The 19487-nt window shown below is 42.1% G+C and overlaps 1 pseudogene; it reads left to right on the top strand.

Moving 5' to 3' along the window:
• Positions 1–13766: 13766 nt before the first annotated feature.
• On the top strand, positions 13767–18321 carry LOC102857081 (annotated as a pseudogene).
• Positions 18322–19487: the final 1166 nt, after the last annotated feature.

Genomic DNA, 19487 nt, shown 5'->3' with positions numbered 1-19487 from the left:
TGATCCTGTGTCCCCTCGGGTAAGAGTGCTCGTGTAGGTTTGCCAGCTACATTCGTCTTTTTCCGTGTGCCACACTTTCTCCCAGCATGTTCTACCTTGGTCACTTGCGACTGGAGCGTTTCTGAACGGGACAAGGGCGCTGCTCCCTCTGGTGTCCCCCTTCCATTACCCCCGCGCCGGGAGGCAGCGGTGCCTCTACTTTCGCGACAGACCCCGAATGAAAAAATCTGTGGAGTATGCTGGGAGTCACGCCAAGGGCCCTTGTCACTGGCTCGGGTCGCTAGCTTTGCTCGGGCCTCTAGCTTTGTCTGTCCTACTGCAGTGTGAATGAATCATCAGCTTCGCTTCCCGGGCCGCTGACGTTGGGTGCTGTTGGTGCTTTGGTGCGGGGGAGAGCGGTGCAGCGAAGCACAACCCTGGGCCTCTGTCCTGTCCTGTCAGAGCCCTGGCGATCCTCCCACCCTCCAGGTAGAGCTAAAACCCTGTCCGCTGGGGTCAGGCTCCTCAGAGGGACGCCTGAGTGTGCATACAAGCACTTTTAATGAAAACAGTAATACTTGTAAAACAAGTTAGACCATGCAGGGGGGATTTAAAAAAAACTATTATTATTATTATTAATTTTAATGAAAGTTTGCAAAGACTGAAGATTTCCATTCATTCATTGTTGCACTTTTCTCCCTGCTCACCCTTCCCTCCCCCCAATTCTCTCTTCTCTTTGAAAAGTAAAATAAAAATTCTTTCATTGTTATACAATCCCTCCCTCTAAGTCCACCCCACTATGCAGCCTTCATTCTGGGGGGGGGGGGCGTTTTTTTTAAAAAGTAAGAATTATGAATTAGTTCATAAGGAACTCTGCTAGCCTTGGAGGAGGTTACACTGGAACCCAAAGTGGCTTCATGGGAGAGAGAGGAACAATCTCTTTCTTGTGTGGTTTATAGTCTTAGAAACCTGCAGGAGGGTGAGCTATGAATTGGTTCCTATGTGATGGCAATGACTTTGACTGTAAATACATCCGTGTGTATTGTAGAGCCAACAGGGTGTGAAGTTATAGAAACTAGTGACAAGAAACTGTGCTGCCATCCCAAGCCCAAAGACATGTGGTTTAAATCCACCAGCTATTCCATGGGAGAAGGATGGGCAGTCACTGACTCTGTGACTTCCTGCCTCTGAAAACCTGATGGAGGCTCAGCTGTGTGTTGGTTCCAACTCAACAGTACACATCTCCACCAACTACCAGCCATAACTCAACACCCCAAAGAGAATGAACTGCTTGTTCTAATGTGTCAGGTGTGTGTGGGGGGAGGGTGGAAGATCTGATGGCCTAGAGGGTAAGGAGTTGCACTGCCAATCCAAAGGCGAATGATTCAAATTCACCAGGCCCTCTGTGGGAGAAAGATGGATAATCTCTTTCCTTGAGATTTACAGCCTCTGAAAATTCACTGGAGGGTCAGCTGTGAATCACTTCTGATTCTCTGGCAGTGCGTGAGTAAGAACAAGGTCAACTGGTATAGAACAGTGTCCACAAAGCCAATGTTGTACATCTTATTTAGTTGAGTAGCAACTGGAGTCTTAAAAGCCTTTGGGATCTAAAGTTCAACTGTTGACCTCTTCCTGTCTGGCAAAAAAGATGAGGGAAGGGGGGGAAAAAAAGCATAAAAACAACCCGAGAGGTCAGTAAACCATAAGAGATCAGAAGGACAGCAATGACTCAGAAGTAGAGCTCAGATGGCCGGTGTTGGTAGGATAAAGGAATTAATAGAAGGGGAAGTCACAGAAGGAGACAGAATTGTGCAGTTGCAGTGGGAGTATTGTAGTTAGTGTCATAGAACAAGATGTGTGAAAGGCTGAATGGAAAATGGAATTGCCTAGTAAATTTTCACTCAAATCACGTGCGTGCACACAAAGAGCTGGGTCTCTAGGGTCTGAGTCTTTCTGGAGTAACCAACCCTCAGTGAAAACTGTTTCTATTACATTTACATTCCCCTTCCCTCGGTTAGCAGCCCTGACAGTGGAGTGATTAAAAACTCTCCTGCTAAAACAAAGCTACCATATATATTACAATCTAGACAACCTTATATAACTCTTCTACTCTATGATATGGGGCCATTGTGATTAGAAATCAACTTGATGACAACCCAAGAACAACAACTCCAGTATTGGTGGCAGGATTGCAAGTTCCGGGGAAGCAGATGGGGCAAGAATATGAATTGTGTTGGGACATACATTCTTGAAAGGCCACAGAAATGGTGTCCCAGAGATGGGGAGTCTGGTATGGGGAGAAGGGATGTTGAGGGTAGAGTTGAGTTTACTGTACTTATGCATGTTGTTTTCTACCATCGAGTTGGAACCGACCCATAGCTGACTCTCTGGTGGGTTTTCAGAGGCAGTTAGAATGTTATGTGTGAGTGTGTGTTATTTGCATGGACATGTTACTTTTGAAAAAAATATGATAGGTCTACATTTTAACCCAAATGCTGGTAGTTAATGAGTTTTGTCTGTAATCACCATCTAAGTTGGTTAGTGCTGATCACAGATGCTGATTTTCCTCCTGGGAACTCTCCAGCCAAAGCCCTTCGCAGGACCCCTCTGAGGCTGGAGAGAATTAGAAGGATGCGAATTAGAAGGTTGCTTGTTGGCTCTGTTTAGAGCCATTGAGATGTGGGTTTGATTCCTGACTTCGCCTCTTACTAGCCCTGTGACCTTGGACACCTTGCTTCATGTCTTTGGGCCTCAATTTCCTTATTTGTAAGATTTAGAAACAATACTTTTAGGGAGCCCTGGTGGCCTACTGGCAAGAAGCTGCATTGTAAACCCAGAGGTGCACAGTTCAAGTCCACCAGATGCTGTGCTGGAGAAGGAGGGACAATCTTCTCCAGTACCAGTCAGATCTGATTTGATGGTACACACACGCAAAAAATAATAAAATTAAAAAAATATAATTGAAAAAAGAAACAATACTTTTATGATCATGTTGATTAGTTAAGATGGGGGCACAAAGTATGTGTTCCATAAAAAACAATTTCCACAGTCAACACTCTTGGCACCAGCAGCCAGGAAATCAAAAAACATATTGCAATGGGAAAGTCTGTGGTTAGAGACCTCTCTAAAGTACTGAAGTGCAAAGATGCCAGTCTGGAGACTAAGGTGCGCCTGATACAAGCCATGGTCTTTGCAATCACTTGTTATGCATCAGAGAGCTGAATAATGGCTAGGGATGATAGAAGGAGAATTGATGCCTTTGAGCTGTGGTGTTGGAAAAGAGTATTGAATATACCATGGACTGCTAGGAAAACAAACAGATTTGCCCTAGAGAGGGTGAAGCTGGGCTGCTCCTTGGAGGCAAGAATTCTGAAGCTTCGTCTGACATGCTTTGGACATGTTGCAAAGAGGAACCAGTCCTTGGAGAGGGACGTCATGCTTGGGAGGGTGGAGGGACAGCACAGGAGAGGAAGACCCTCGATGAGATTAATTGATTCAGTGATTGGGGTAATGAGGGTAGGTGTGTTGGAGATGGTGGAATTGGCACAGGATAGGGCAGAGTTTAGGGCTGTTGTACATAGGGTTGCTATGAGTCTCAGACAACTTGATGGCATATAACAACAACAACAGCAACATTATTGCCACTGGTGTGCTGGTCGCGCAGTCCACAGGGAGTCGAGCTGCTAACTCCAAGGCTGAGTTCAAATTCACCAGCCGCTCCAGGGGAGAAAGATGGTCAATCTCTTCCTGTGTAATTTTCAGCCTTAGAAACCCAATGGAGGGTTGGCTCTGAGTCAGTTCTGTGTCAACAGCAATGTGTGGGTGATTATGACCATTACCCATCTCTCGCTGATGCCCACCTATAAGGGGATGAGAGCTGTCACTTTTCCACAGGTAAAAATCTGGTCTTCTAAAATGAGACTGATGGGAGTAGGGGGTCCTTTCCCCCATGTCTATAGAGAAGAGAAGCCCCTTCTGATTTCAACTCACACTTCCTGGGTTGCTTGATGTATCTCAATTACTCTGTTCCAGCAGGAGCCTGTAGGAGAAGCCAAGGCAAGAGACCTGCACATTTGCCTCATCCATGAGAATACCTCATGTGCTAACGGTAAAAAAGAGGCAGAGGTGTCCAGAAGATTGCAGCCCTTGTACTCAGGGCCTGACACAGGGATGGCAAAAGAAATATCTTTGGAATGCAGTGAAAAGCATTTGGAAGTAGAGAACCTTGGTTTAAGGAACCCAATATTTGTATATATAAATTCACATAAGACCACAAGTACTCCATCTGGACATTAGTGAAGGTATTAGAAGCCAGCTGAGACCATGAATTCTTTGTACACCCACTACTATTGTCACCCGGACTCTGTGGATGCTGGAAACTCAGTGAATGCTGGGTGAAGTATCCACCTTTACCCTCTTCCTAGGAGGAACCAGAGAGCTCTGGTTTCATAGTCCATAGAGAGTTACACTGCTAACCTGAAAGGCAATGCCTTTGGCGATTTGAATCATCCAGTGACTCCGCAGGAGAAAGTTGGGCAATCTCCTCCCTTGCGATGTACACCCTTGGAAAACCACTTGGAAGGTCATCTATGAATCGGTTCCAACTTGACAGCAATGAGTAGGAGGACTCAGGCAGGAAACGAGCATTTCCCTCTTTCCTCCTTTCTCCCAAATTTGTGAGGGTAGAGACAAAGTTAAGAGGTGGCAGAGGCCTCCTGAGGACAGCACAAGACAGGACAAGGAGAAGGGGGAGTTTGAACATGGCTATAATTTTCCAATAGAAATTTCTCCTTCCCAATTCCTCACCCTACTCAGGACCTCTGCTTATCATTCCCTCTCAACCCCAAGAATTCTTCTGCCCTCATTGGCAGGAATAGCCAGGAAGCATGCCCACAGGAACCACAACTCATGAATCAGCAGACAGATAATTAACTGGAAGAGTGACTGAAGAGTTTCAGGGAATAAATGTCCAGGCTAGGCCCAGCCGGGTCTGCTCCCCACAGAGCTCAACGGTGACTTCTTCCCATTGCCTCTCCTCCTTTCTTCCCCAAACTTTGGCCGTTTTTGAGTGGGGGGATTATGGTGCCTGATGCAGCCCAGGTCATTAGAGGAAACGAAGATGTGAGCAAGGGAAAGGATACTTCCCTAACTTAAGCAACTTGCCTGATCGCCCGGTGAAAATGGCTGATATTTATTTATATGTAGCCCTCTCCAGCCAAAAAAAAATTGATAAAATATTTCTTTCCATGCACACAGTGTGCCCAAATATTCTCTTTTTAAAGGTTTGTTTCACTGAAATATAATTTACATACAATAAAATGAATCCTTTTAAATTCTATAGTCCTGTACATTTTGACAAATGTATACAATCTAGCCATTTATATAATAAATTTATAGAATATTGCTATCATTCCAAAAACTTTCCCCAAGTCCCTTTGTATTGACTTCCCTAACCCCACTCTAGTCTCTGGCAAACACCAGTCCATCTCTATGCTGTTGTTCCAGATGACTACAGTTCATACGACCTTGTGATCCACAGTTCTGAACTTTGCCCTCTCCTGTGCAATCCTCATTATCTCTGACATACTCAGATCTCCTGTTACAGCCATTGTATCAATCCATCTTCCTCTCTTTCTCTGACCCTTCACCTTTCTCAGAATGTAGAATGTCATACAAATAAAATCTTAGAATTTGGAAGTTTTCAAGTCTGACTTCTTCCACAAGCCGCAATGCATTTGAGATTCAATCTAGCTTATACTTGTATCAATAATCTGTTTCTTTTAAGCAATAGTATTCTGTTGTATGGAGACACCATAGTTTATCCATTCACCAGTAGATGGGTGTTTGAATTATTTCCATATTTTTGGTAATCATTATTGTTATTTTAGTTGTTAAATTCATTGAGTCGTCCCCTCACCCAGAGCAGAAGCCACTGTAAACATTTATGTGTTGTTGTTGTTGTGTTGTTGTTATGTGCCGTCGAGTTGCCTGCGACTCATAGTGACCCTATGTACAACAGCCCTAAACTCCACTCTGTCCTGTACCAATCGCACCGTCTCTGACACTCCCATCCCGATTATCCCAGTCACTGAATCAATCCACCTCATAGAGGGCCTTCCCCTCCTGCGCTGTCCCTCCACCCTCCCAAGCATGATGTCCCTCTCTAAGGACCGGTCTCTCCTCACAACATGTCCAAAGTATGTTAGACGGAGCCTCAGAATCCTCGCCTCCAAGGAGCCACCCGGTTTAACCCTTTCCAGGATGAATCTGTTTGTTTTGTTGTTGTTGTAATGTATGTACAACATTTATGTGTAGATAGGTTTTATTTCTCTTGAGTACATAGCCATGAGTAGGATTGCTGAATTGTGTATGTTTAACTTAATTAAAAATTGCCCAACTTTTCCGAAGTGGCTGTGCCACTCTGACTTTCCATGGCAGTATGTCAGAGTACCACATGCTCAGCATCCTTGCTACCTCTTGATATTTACTTTTTTAAGATATGATAGTGAATGTCTCATTGTGGGTGCCAGAGGATATGATAGAGTTCAGGTCTCTTGTTCATAGGGTTACTATGAGTCATACTTGACAGCAACAATAACTAATTAAGAAGTCCTTGTGGTCTAGTGGTTAAAGCGCTTAACTGTCAACCAAAGATTGATAATTTGAACCCGTCTGCCATTCTGGGAGGATGATGTGACAGTGTGCTTCGTAGAACTTGATGACGTTGGACATCCTCTTTGGGTTGGAACTGATGACAGTGGGTTTGGTTTTTGATGAATGTGCAGTGGTGAAGCACTCAGCTGCTTGCCTAAACATCTCCTGGGCTCCTTTGCATTGATTAATAACTTGGATTTCCATGTAAGGATTTCTTTGGGAAAGAGAAGGAAATCCTGCTGGTAAAAACAAAGACAGAAAATTTGCTTGAAGAAAGCTCCAAAAGTTTGGCAAAAGATGTGTTCAGTAGCCACATTAAAGGCCCTAGGCAATCAATTCCTAAAATTTCTGTACTGGTGAAATTCTTGGACAGAGAAAACCTGGGTTATGATATCCCAGGATGGTTCCAAACCCCTCCTTTAACTGCTACACACGATGCACTCCTTCAAATCAAACCTTAACATACGTTGTCTGCAAGGACCATGTTTGGCCAACTCTCCAGACATTCTTCCAAGTGAAGGAGAATGATATCCTTGTTTTGGGATATCTCCAAGTTGAGAAAAGACCACACTCTGTCTTGGGTCATCGTTGAAAGCCTTAGGAGAGTCTAGGCTATGCTTATTTCTTAGTTCTTCTTGAATTTGAGTTTGCATAAAGTCCCACATGCTCTAAGAACTTCAGATGAAAAGGATGTAAGTGTAGAAAAAGAGATGGAACAATTAAGATTATTTCTAAGTTTATTTTAGCTTATACAAATAATGCAGCTGTTTGTAAAAGAGTCAAACAGTACAGAAATCTAATACTGTATAAAGTGTGAGTTCCTTGTGATCTTTCCTCTAACAATTACTCCAGATTTTTTTTTTCTTTTCTGTGTATATGCTAACACTTATCGAGTAGTGTGTATAATGTGTTGGGCTATTAGCTGAAAGGTCGGTGGTTCAAATCCACAGTTGTTCCAAGGTACCTGATGAAGCACCAGTCTGAGTAAGACTGGACTTGATGGCAGTGAGTTTAGGTTTATTCACAGAGATTATTTCTTAAATAGGATCAACTGTAATGAGGTCATTGTCCCTTAATGCAGCATTGACATTCTGTCACTTTATGACTTTCTCATATCTCAAGATCTATAAATCCAGCCAGGAGGTAAATGTGCTGTGGATATACTGGAAGTTACTTAGCCAGTTCTTCATGGACAGAGAGAGAATTTCTAATTGCTTGCTCAGCTCAATGTCACTGAATCAGGATCAACTGACTTTCCAACTATGTAGCAGCTGGTGGATTCAAACTACTTGACTTTGAGTTGACAACATAACTCCTAACCACTCGACCGCCGGAGCTCCCAGCTACTTACTGCTACTACAGAATAGGGCAGAGTCATGGCCAACTCAATGGCACATAACAACAGCAACTAATAAAGTGGCCTAGTCTGTAGAGCGTTTCCCTGCTAACCCACATTCAGTGCCTCTCTGGTGGTTCGAATCCATCAGCCACTCAGTAGGAGAAAGATAGACAGTTGCTTCCCTATTGATTTTCAGCCTCTTGAGAATCTGATGGAGGGTCAGTTAGGGGTTGACTTTTTATCAACTAATTTTTGGAACCAATAAATTTGGGGATAAGTTTGTACATTTCCCCCCCTATACCCCTGTGTAAGTGTTTTACAGAATAGTTTTCTTGACCTAAAACTGCTGGGTCAAAGGGTGTGAATGTTGTAAATTTTAGTAGCTGTGGCCAAATTGATGTCCAAAACAGTGGAAACAATTTGCCTTCCCACAAAGAGGGAGCTGGCATTACAATTTGAGAACGGCACTGTCTGCTGTCCACACCCTCTGGACATGAACTGGGGGAGGACAGTAGCAGAACTGAGAGCTGGATGCCCATGAGGTCACTAGCAGGGCACCACTGGGTTGGGCCGTGAGTCGAGCTCCATGCAAGCCTGCCTCTTCTAAACACCAAATGACTCAGGCTGAAGGTGGGACCTGTGCTGATAAAATTTTCCAGAACTCTGAGATGCAGCATTTGAATAAAATGTTAGAGCATTACGAAGAAGTGGCCACTTGTGCATTGTTGCTATACTTGAGGGCTCTTGAGTTTTGGCATACAAGACCTCCTAGCTTATGGGCTGTCTTGGGTTATGAACTGACCCCCGAATAGCCCATTATATTAATAACTCAAAGTACATACCATGTTTCATAATCACAAACTTTTTTTATAAACATAAAAATATTTTTGTTATTACATTAGTATTGTTAAAGATGTTTTAGTGTATCCAGAAGTGTTTCTTCAATGTTTTTTAATGCATAGAAAGGCATACTGTTGATTATATAATAAGATCAACATTTGACTATTATACATGAACTGTACGTAACTGTTTCTAATGTTGTTGTGTGCTATAGAGTCGGAACCGACCCGTAGCTGATCTTCCAGTGGGTTTTCAGAGGCAGTTAATCACATGGGAGGAGATTGTCCATCCTACTCCCTTGAAGCACATGGTGGCCTCAAACCGATTGCAGCTCAGCTTCTTGCCACCAGACCTCCAGCTGTTCTGATACACAAATGCAACTTAAAGAAAAGCCTCAGAATGAATATGTTTGCAATCTGGAAACTGCATGAGTAAGCAACTGTGCTCATGCTGTGTGACCAGAATATATACTTCCAGGGCTGGCTACACCTTCAAGATCCATTTAATCCAACGCCAACAGACTCCCTTTGCTTTATAGAGAAGCAAAGAGGGAGATTCCTGAGAGGTGAAGTGATTTGCACAGTTTAGTGACATGGGGAGGCCCTAACCTGATTTAAGTCAGAAACAAAGGAAGTGATGAGTAAGGAAACATGCATTTACTAAGCATCCTTTATGGGTGGCCTTCTAGATATTTAATCTCATTTAATCTAGAAACTCATGAGGTTAACTGTTCTGCCTGTTTATTGTTGTTGTGTGCTGTCGAGTTGGAACTGACTCAGCTGACCTTCCAGCAGGTTTTCAGAGATGGTTAATTGCATAGGGAGAGACTGCCCAGCCTTCTCCTGCAGAGCAGGTGGTGGCTTCGAACCACATACCTTTGGGATTGCAGCACAACTTCTTTCTACTAGGCCACCAGACCTCGCTGCCCATGTGTTGGGGAGAAATAGCTGTTGCACTTCTCATGTTTAGGTGATCTAACTGGTTTATATCACTCTTGGCAGTAGCAGCCAGGAAATTAAAAGACGTATTGCGATGGGAAAGTCTGCGGTTAGGGACCTCTCCAAAGTACTGAAGAGCAATGGTGTCTCTCTGGAGATTAAGGTGTTTCTGATACAGGCCATGGTCTTTGAAATAACTTTTTATGTGTCAGAGAGTTGGACAATGACTAGGGAGTTTAGAAGGAGAATTGATGCCTTTGAGCTGTGGTGCTGGAGAAGAGTATTGAATGTACCATGGACTGCCAAGAAAACAAACAGGTTCATCCTGGAAAGGGTTTCTGAGGCTTTGTCTGAAATGCTTTGGACATGTTGTAAGGAGGGAAAGGTCCTTGAAGAGGGACATCATGCTTGGGAGGGTCGAGGGAAAGAGCAGGAGGGGAAGGCCCTCGATGAGGTGGATTGATTCAGTGACTGGGGTAATCGAGATGGGTGTGTCAGAGGCAGTGCAATTGCATAGGACAGAGCTGAGTTTAGGGCTGTTGTACATAGGCTCGCCATGAGTCGCAATTGACTCGACGGCACATAACAACAACAACTGGTTTAGACTTGTTAGTACTGTTGTTGATGATGTTAGATGCTGTTAAGTTGATAGTCAGTGAACCCATGTGACAGTAGAACTGCCCTGTAGGGTTTTCTAGGTTGTAATAAGGGTCTCAGGTGGTCCAGCGTTTGAGTTGATCTGCTAACTGAAAGGCTGAATTGAGCTCATCCTCATATGAGAAAAATGTGACAATTTGTTTCTCTAACAGCCATGGGAGCGCTGTGGGACAATTCAGCTCTAACACACTGGGTTGCTACATGTTGGAAGCTATTTGATGGTACACAATAACAACAGTCCTTATGGGAACAGATTGCCAGGTCTCTGTAGCTGGGAGATGGGGTCAAATTGCCAACCTTTCAGCTTGTAGCTGAACACTTAACTGACGTGCCATGAGGGCCCCCTTGTTAAATTTTAGAAAGCCAAGATAATATTTTGAACAGAGGTGTGGCATAAAATCAGAGTCCTGGGCCTTAAAGGACTATTTTACAGGTGTGGGGACAAGCCTGACATCATACAGTCAGTGGAATGACAGGTGAGGTGTCAGAGTCTTCTTCCTCTTCCTTCTGTTGTTCTGAACCATCAAGTTGGAACCAACTCATAGCTGATCTTCCATTAGGTTTTCAAAAGCAGTAAATCACATGGGAGGAGAGTGCCCATCTTTCTACTTTGGAGCAGCTGGTGGATTTGAACCGTATGACTTTGGGTTGGCAATACAGCTTCTTACCACTAGGCCACCAGATCTCCTGTTCCTCCTAGTCTACATGATTCCCTGCCCATCCGCTATTAGGCAGTAATAATTTTTTTTAAACAATAGTTTGCTTACAAAGTTCATATGCATTGTGTTTCACACTTTTCTTCATTCACATTGTGTTTCATGCAATCATTCCCATGAATTATATTTTATAAAATTAATCACCATTGGACCTTGCCCATTATTACCTTGTCTTTTCAGACCCCCACTGGCTCCTTCCCATTTCCTTCTCTCCCTCCCTCCACCCACCAAACTGTGCAACCCTGTGGATTTGACCCTACCCATCCCTACCCCTCTGCTCCCACACCTTACTCCCTTTGGGACCCCATACATGTTTTACTAGTTACCCTTCTAGTTTTACAATAATGGTCTTATGCAGTATTTGTCCTTAGAAGACTGAGTTAGTTTGCTGAGCACAATGCTCTCCAGTCTCTCCCAAGTTATGTAGTGTTTTTTGAAATTGTTGCTTTTGAGTGCTGCATAGTATTCCATTGTGTGAATGTACCAACATTTCTCAGTCCATTCAGTTGTGGTTGGACATTTGGGTTGTTTCCAAGTTCTTGCTTGTGATGGTGAATGATGCTGCTATGAACATCGGTGTACAAATTTCTGTTTGTGTCTCAGTTTTAATTTCCTTGGGGTATATTCCTAGTAGTGGAATAAGTGAGTCATTTGAGGAAATGCCAAAGACAGTAATGTTTATTGTCTTATTACTTCTGAGCTTACGTTGTTTCCCAAAGGCTACGTGTTAATTTTAGATCTGATCTGAAGATGAGCTTTATGCAGTGTTCAGCAGCACGTGGTTACCTAATTAACTCAGTTGGAGATGAAAACCAGACATGACAGGCTTCACTTGTAAGGATAGGCCCTACTTATAAAGGGTCAGTGAAAGGTAATGACCAGTAGTGAAAACATTTGAGTTTTGTCTAAATGAGATTCACTTGCTCAGGCTTAAATCCTTCTCGCCTTTTCCTCATATTCCACATGTAATGTATCAGCAAGTCCTCGACATAGATCTAGGGTCTGACCACTTTGCACCATCATCACCCCAAAACCACTACTGCTGCTGAATCAATGCCAGAGCCAAACTACCACCATCTGTTGCCTGGATGGTTGTAAGAGCTTCGTAAATAGTCTTTTTCTTGCTTCTATAATCTGTCCTGTAAGTAGCAATCAGGATGGTAATTTCCTGCTCACCTCTGCTCACTTCCTTCACACTGGAAGAATGGAACCCCCCTTTACCTACCATGGCTTACTGCTTCCCATTGCTCTGTCCATGCTGCTTCTCCAATTTTCTTTCCAGTCGAGTGATACTAACTTTCCTGCTATTTTCCTAATAAGCTGAGCTCTGTCCAGCACGGGGCTCTTGCTGGGGCACATCCAGAATGCTCAACCCTTAGGTGTACGGATAACTCAGTTCTTCACATAATTGTGAAAAGTCTCTTCCTCAGACCATTCCTGACCACCTTCTCAAAAGGAACCTCCCTTCCCTCATTAATTTCTTAATAATTATCCTGCTTTGTTTTCTTAAAAACCTTTGCCACAATTGAAAATCATCCCTGTTTTGTATACACTTTTAATAATTCTGTTTCACTAAAATTTAAGCTTCACAAGAACAGGGACTTTGTTTCGTTCATTGAGGTGTCTCTGGTACCTCAGAGGATGCCTTGCACACGTAGGTGCTCAATGGATATTTGTTCAATGATGGAATGAATGAATTCTGACACCATTATTCAATATTGGTAGAAGAGTATTAAGGTAAATGTAACTATCTTCCCATTATATGCAGATGGATCAACCATAGAAACATTTTTATTCCAGCCTGGCTTTGCTCAGTCATGCACAGTATTTCAAGGCAATGGCCCTAAAAACCATGTCATATGTCCTATGGAGCTAGAAATATGTTTTGATGTTGGTGAAGGCAGATAGTAAACAAATGCCTTCCAATGCTAAGTACTTTATTTCACTGGATGTGATGATTTTAAAAAACTTTGGAACATCTTACTTATCCATAGTATTAAATGTAATGAAATGTGGTAGTTTGAATTTCTTACCGCTTTGCATGATGACTGCTAGGTCTCTCTGCATGGAGCACAGAGGTGTGTATTACCCAGAATCTCTCTTTAGTATCCTTCCCCTTCCCTGAATCACTGAGCTGGTACTATATGTAGTAAAAGAACACAAATAAAACAAGGTATCGCAGTAACTTGCTCTAGAAAGACCCTTTGTGTGTTCCCAGAGCCGTTAGCATAAGACATTGTTTCTCAGATGCCTTGCCCAGGCAGGTGAGTGTGATGGAATATTAGATGTCCCCTCAGTCACTGGTGTCTCATTGGCCAAATGACCAATTCAAAGTCAGTGACAGGCCCTGCCAGTCTCAGCGCTGCCTCGGGGTACCGCACTGCCCAGGCCCCTCGGCTCTGCCCAGCTTCGCCCCTGTGCCCGCCTCACAGCGGGGGCGGGGGTGGTCACTGAGCGCCCTCGCAGCCTGACCCCTCCCTGGCTCGCCCCCGGGGGCCAGGACGCTGATGGTTGTGTGTCAGTTGGCCGAGTTGAATGGGCGATTTGTAGCCGCTACCAAGGGCTAGGCGGAGGAGGAGGAGGTGTTGCAGGTGATAGTATCACAGTGTGAGTTACAAGCGTACAGAATCCCGAGAAATCATCATGAAGTTATATGTATTTCTGGTCAACACTGCAACTACCCTAACGTTTGACACTGAGCTTATAGTGCAGATTGTAGCCGACCTTCAGCAGGTCATTCAGAGGAAATACAAGATTGCTCTTCAGCACCAGGTACTAGCGGTCAATGGAGGAGAGTGTTATGGCTGCGGATAGCAGAGTGTGCAGAGTGTGCACCTATAGCACTGGCACGGACACAAATGCAAGTTTCCTTTTTAATAAAGAAGTGATCCTATGTGATCATCCGCCGGCTATTCCTAAAAACCACCATTTCAACGGAAAATGACATGGAAATCAAAGTTGATGAGTCTCTTATGATGCCTGAAGTTTTTCACACTGTGGCTTCCAGGACACGACTGGCAGTGGAGATGCTCGAGGTCGCCAGGAAACTGCTCGTTTTGTGAAGATCTGGTTCATGATGAGCACTTTCAGCACCAAGGCTGGGCAGCTATCATGGCCAACTTGGAAGACTGTTCAAATTCATGCCAAAAGCTCCTTTTCAAGTTTCAAAGTATTTATTCATACTACCTACAATCAACAGAAGACATCAAGTTAAGAACAATGGCTTCATCAATGGCCAAGATTCCACTATTGGAGTGCCTGGCCATACATAGTTACAGGGAGCGTTTGAGAAGACTGGATTCTTTGCCTGAACACGAAGCCTCAGAAAAGGCAGAAAGGAAAAGATCCACTGAGCTGGTGCTCTCTTCTGATACGTCTCGAACAACTAACAAATCATTATTTAACCTCATTTCACAAGTCAGTGGAACCTGTAGCACCAGATACAGCAGAAGCTGAAAGTGGCAAAGAGAGTAGGGAATCTTGTTGTAGTACCGTCCACCATGATGAATCTTCAGCAGATTCAAAAGACAGTGATCTGCATTTCTTCAACATGTCCTTATTAGATTGGATAAATGTTCAAGATAGACCCAATGATGTGGAATCTTTGGTCAGGAAGTGCTTTGAATCTATGAGCAGACTTGATCCAAAGACCATTCGACCATTTCTAGCAGAATGCCATCAAACTATTGCCAAACTTGATAATCAGAATGTGAAAGCCATTAAAGGGCTTGAAGACAGGTTCGACGCTCTGGACCAGATGATTGCCAACAGCAGCTGACTGGTGAATGAACAAAAATAACTTGCTTAGGGATTTTTATCTAATCAGATGAGGGCGGAAAACCTGAAAGATGCATCTGTATTGCCTGATTTGTGCTTGAGTCATGCAAATTAGTTGGTGATTATGTTGCAAAATCATCGAAAACTATTGGATATTAAATATAAGTGTACTACTGCCAAACAAGAACTAGCAAATAACCTGCATGTCAGATTGAAGTGGTGTTGCTTTGTAATGCTGCACGCTGACCAAGACAGGGAGAAATGACAAGTCTTGCTTCGCCTTGTAGTTGAGCTGTTGGAGAGAGTCAGGATTGTGGAAGCTCTTAATACAGCTCCTCAGATGTACTGCTTAGCTGTCACTGAGGTTGTAAGGAGAAAAATGTTCACCAAACACTACAGGGAGTGGGCTGGCACTTTAGTCAAAGATGGAAAGCAGTTATATGATGCTGAAAGATCAAAAAGGGAATCCTTTGGGAAATGATTCAGGGAGTCTTTCTTAAGGAATTGTCTGTTTCGGGGCCTGGACTCTTGGCCTTCTTCATTTTGTACTCAGAAGCCTCGAGAGTTTGACTGTGAACTTCCAGATATTTCATTAAAAGATTTACAGTTTCTGAAATCATTCTGTCCTTCGGGAGTTCAACCATTCCTCAGGGTTCCCTTACTTTGTGACTTTGAACCTCTACACCAGCATGTCATGGCTCTTCATAATTTGGTAAAAGCAGCACAAAGTTTAGATGAGATGTCACAGACCATTACAGATCTTCTGAGTGAACAAAAGGCCTCTGCAAGTCACGTGGCCCCGACGTCTGCTTCATCACCAAGGAGGGAAAGGGCAACAGGAATTGTAACTTCTACCTCATCAAGAACTCCTCCTCCACTGACTGTTCAGGATCCCTTATGTTCTCCAGTATGTCCCTTAGAAGAACTATCACCAAATAGCATCGATGCACATATATTTGACTTTGAAACTATCCCCCATCCAAACATAGAACAAACTCTTGATCAAGGTTCCTTAGCCTTGGATTCATTAGCCAAAAGTCCTGAGTCAGATTTTATGTCTGCTGTGAATGAATTTGTAATAGAAGAAAATTTGTCATCTCCTAATCCTATAAGTGATTCCCAAAGCCCAGAAATGATGGCCAAGTCACTTTATTTATCAGTTATCAATGCAATCGATAGTAGACGTATGCAGGCTATTTGTGGTCAAGAGGATTCAGGAGATCAAGCTTCCAGTCCAACTGGAAAAAGGTAGAGTCGTTGCCCAAGACTCTTGTGTCAATATACAAACCGTCAAGGAAAAGCTTTGCCACTTCAAAAAGAACAGTGTGACTTCTCAAACTCTTTAAAATGTACAGCATTAGAAATAAGAAGCATTATAGAAAAACTAAAGTGTACTTTGGAAACAACACCACAAGGAAAACATCCGAAAGAACTTCAAACTTTAAAAAATGGATATGAAGTTAAACTTGATGTACTAATAAAGGAGAGCGGAGAAAATGAGAAAACTGAAAGGAGACCTAGTATGTCTGGAGGAGGTTTTACAAAATAAAGATAATGCATTCGCTTTGGTTAAACATGAGAAAGACGCTGTCATCTGCCTGCGGAATGAAAAGGACCAGAAATTGTTAGAGATGGAAAATACAAGGCACACTCAGAGTTGTGAAATTAAAGAGCTGAAAGAGTCGCGAGACACAGTGCTGGGAAACTTGAAAAAGCTGCATATTGAAAATGATGAGAAGATAAAATTGTTAAGAGCAGAACTACAGTGTTTAGAGCAAAGTCACCTTAAGGAATTAGAGGACATGCTACAAGTCAGACATACGCAGGAGTTTGAGAAAGTTGGGACTGAGCACAAACTTTCTTTGGAGAAATTAAAAGAGGAAAATCAGCATAGAATTGATCAAATACAAGAGTCTCAAGCAACAGTCATCCAGGAAAAAGAAAAGCAACTAAAAGCATTAAAACTCAAGGTTTCTGATTTGTCTGCTATGAGATGCAAACTAGAGGTTGAACTTGCATTGAAGGAAGCTGAAACTGATGAAATAAAACTTGTACTGAAAAAGAGCAAAGCCCAGACATTAAAAGCTCTCTTTGAACAAGAAATAGAAAATTTGAGAATAGAAATAAGTAACTTAACCAAAAAGATTCAGGAGAATAATGACAGTTATCAGGTGGGCTTAGCAGGGCTAAGAACTTTAATGACAATTGAGAAAGATCAGTGCATTTCAGAGTTAATTAGTGTACACCAAGAAGAATCATGTATGCTTAAAGCTGAGTTAAAAGAAGTAACATGTTTGCATAACCAAGCATTTGAAATAGAAAAAAATGTGAGAGATGAAGTAGTTGAACTACAGAAGAAATTGGAATCAGAATTGAATACTCTTGAAAAACAAAAAGATGAAAAAATTATCCATCAAGAAGAAAAATACAAAGCTATCATCCATGAGTTTGAGAAGGATAAAGAAAAATTGGCCACGAGCCACGAGCAGGACAGAGAACAGCTAGTTCAGAAGCTTACATGTGACAAAGAAGCAGCAATTCAGACTGCTTTCAAGGATTTTAAAATGGAAAGAGAGGCTGTTGAGAAAGAATTACTAGAAAAAGTTTAACACCTTGACACTCAATTAGCAAAATGACCAATTTTTTAACACTGGCTTAAAAAAAGAGAAAAGGAGAAAAGAAAATATATTATCTGATCTAAGTGATAAGTTAAAGAGCACAAAGCAGCAACAAGAGCGAGATAAAGATTTGATAGAATCACTTTCTGAAGACAGAGCCTGTTTGCTTGAGGAAAAGAAAAAATTTGAAGAAGTCAGTAAGTTATGCAGTGGCAGCTCTGTTCTTTCCCCTTATGTAGCCATTGCCCCAGAATATTACAGAGCGTGTGCACCTGATCTTGCTGGAGAAAGAGAGAAATCCACCTTGGAGACAGCAGAGGAAGGGAAATGAGATTTAGCAAAGGAGACAAGTATGATGTCTGTACAAGAAAATATACATATGTTATCTGAAGAAAAGCAGAGAATAATGCTTTTAGAACTCACACTGCAATTAAAAGAAGAATAAAATAAGTGGTTAAATCAAAGACTTATGTCTCAGAGCATGTCTTCACTATCTTCAAGACATTCTGAAAAAAATAGCTATTCGAGATTTTCCGGTGGGAGATTTGGTACTCATCATCCTAGATGAACGCCATGACAATTACATTTTATTACTTTTAGCCCCAATTTATACTTTCTGCATTCAAACTCTACCTGGCCTGGATCTCAAACCAGCTTCAGGTGTATCTAGAAGACCCTGGGTACTTGGAAAAGTAATGGACAAGGAATACTGTCAGGCAAAGAAGGCACAAGACTGATGTGAAGTTCCGTTGGGGACAAAGTTCTATAGAGTCAAAGCGGTGTCCTGGAGTAAGAAAGTTTAATAGAAGCCATTAATAACATTATCAAATCCATCTTACAGCGTCATTTATCACTCCAAATCCAGCAGTTCATCTTTTTTATACAGTCAGCATCACAATACTCTTTCTTGATGTACAACCTTGACTTTTAAACTGGCTACATTTTAAAGAACAATAAATTAATCACATCATGGCTGAGTTAAAATGGTTTTATTTTTGGTTTTTGTTTTATTTTGTTAAAACCCAGATAACTGTAGAAATGTGGACCAAACTAGTTCATTTTCTCAAAGGTCATACCCTGTACATTATGGCTTGTAATTAGCCATATTAATTGCCTGTTAAATATACATTACCTTGAACCTCTATGTTAAATGTTAGTTATTATTACCAGCATTTGTCATTTTGTGAAGCCAGTATCAGACAACTTGCACTCTTTAACACATTCTTTATAAAATGTTTAAGTTCTTTAAAACTATTTAAAGAGGAATATTATTGCATGCCAATAATCATACTTTTGAGTGTGCCTCTGTGAATTATGAAAGCAAATTATTCCATTTATTTTTTTTAAATGCCCTTTGGTGGTTAAAAAAAAAAGAACTCTGTAATTTGATTGTTTTTTTTTAAAGTCAGGCATATGTAAATTATCAGCAGTTTTTAAAAGCACTTTTCAGTGGTTGGTCATCTGGGTTCTAAAGGGAAGTGTCAAGTGTCTGTGCCATTGACAGTTTCAAATGAAGTACTTAAACCTTTCTGACTTATTTCTCTATTTATAATAATCATATTGATGAAACAGTAATTCATAGTTGAGTTTCAGGGAAAAAAACCATGTTTATTGTATATTAACCATATAGAGGTCATTTAAATAACAAAATATTGTAAAAGAGATGTAGACTTTTAAAACAATGAAGATTTGAACTGGTTAAAAAGGAAAAAAAAGGGTCAATGACAGGGCTGGGGACCTGCGCCAGAACTCTCCCTGGTTAGACTATGAGATGTCCACAGTGCCTGCTGCCAGGTCTTCTTCCCTTCTTGCTCTGGCTTGGTCTTCTCGCAGAGTCCTCCCACCTCATTAGGACCACCCACTCCTGTTCTCTGACATCCTGTCTCATTGGACAACACACCCTCAAAATAGCCGTCATTGACGCATTATGACTTCCACCAGTTCCAACTCCCTTCCTTTCCCCCCTCCA

Source organism: Elephantulus edwardii, unplaced genomic scaffold, assembly GCF_000299155.1.
Source record: "Elephantulus edwardii isolate Elephantulus edwardi_28Jun2011 unplaced genomic scaffold, EleEdw1.0 scaffold00216, whole genome shotgun sequence".
In the NCBI taxonomy this organism is placed as follows: Eukaryota; Metazoa; Chordata; class Mammalia; order Macroscelidea; family Macroscelididae; genus Elephantulus; species Elephantulus edwardii.
This window is presented reverse-complemented; position numbering and strand designations above follow the sequence as displayed.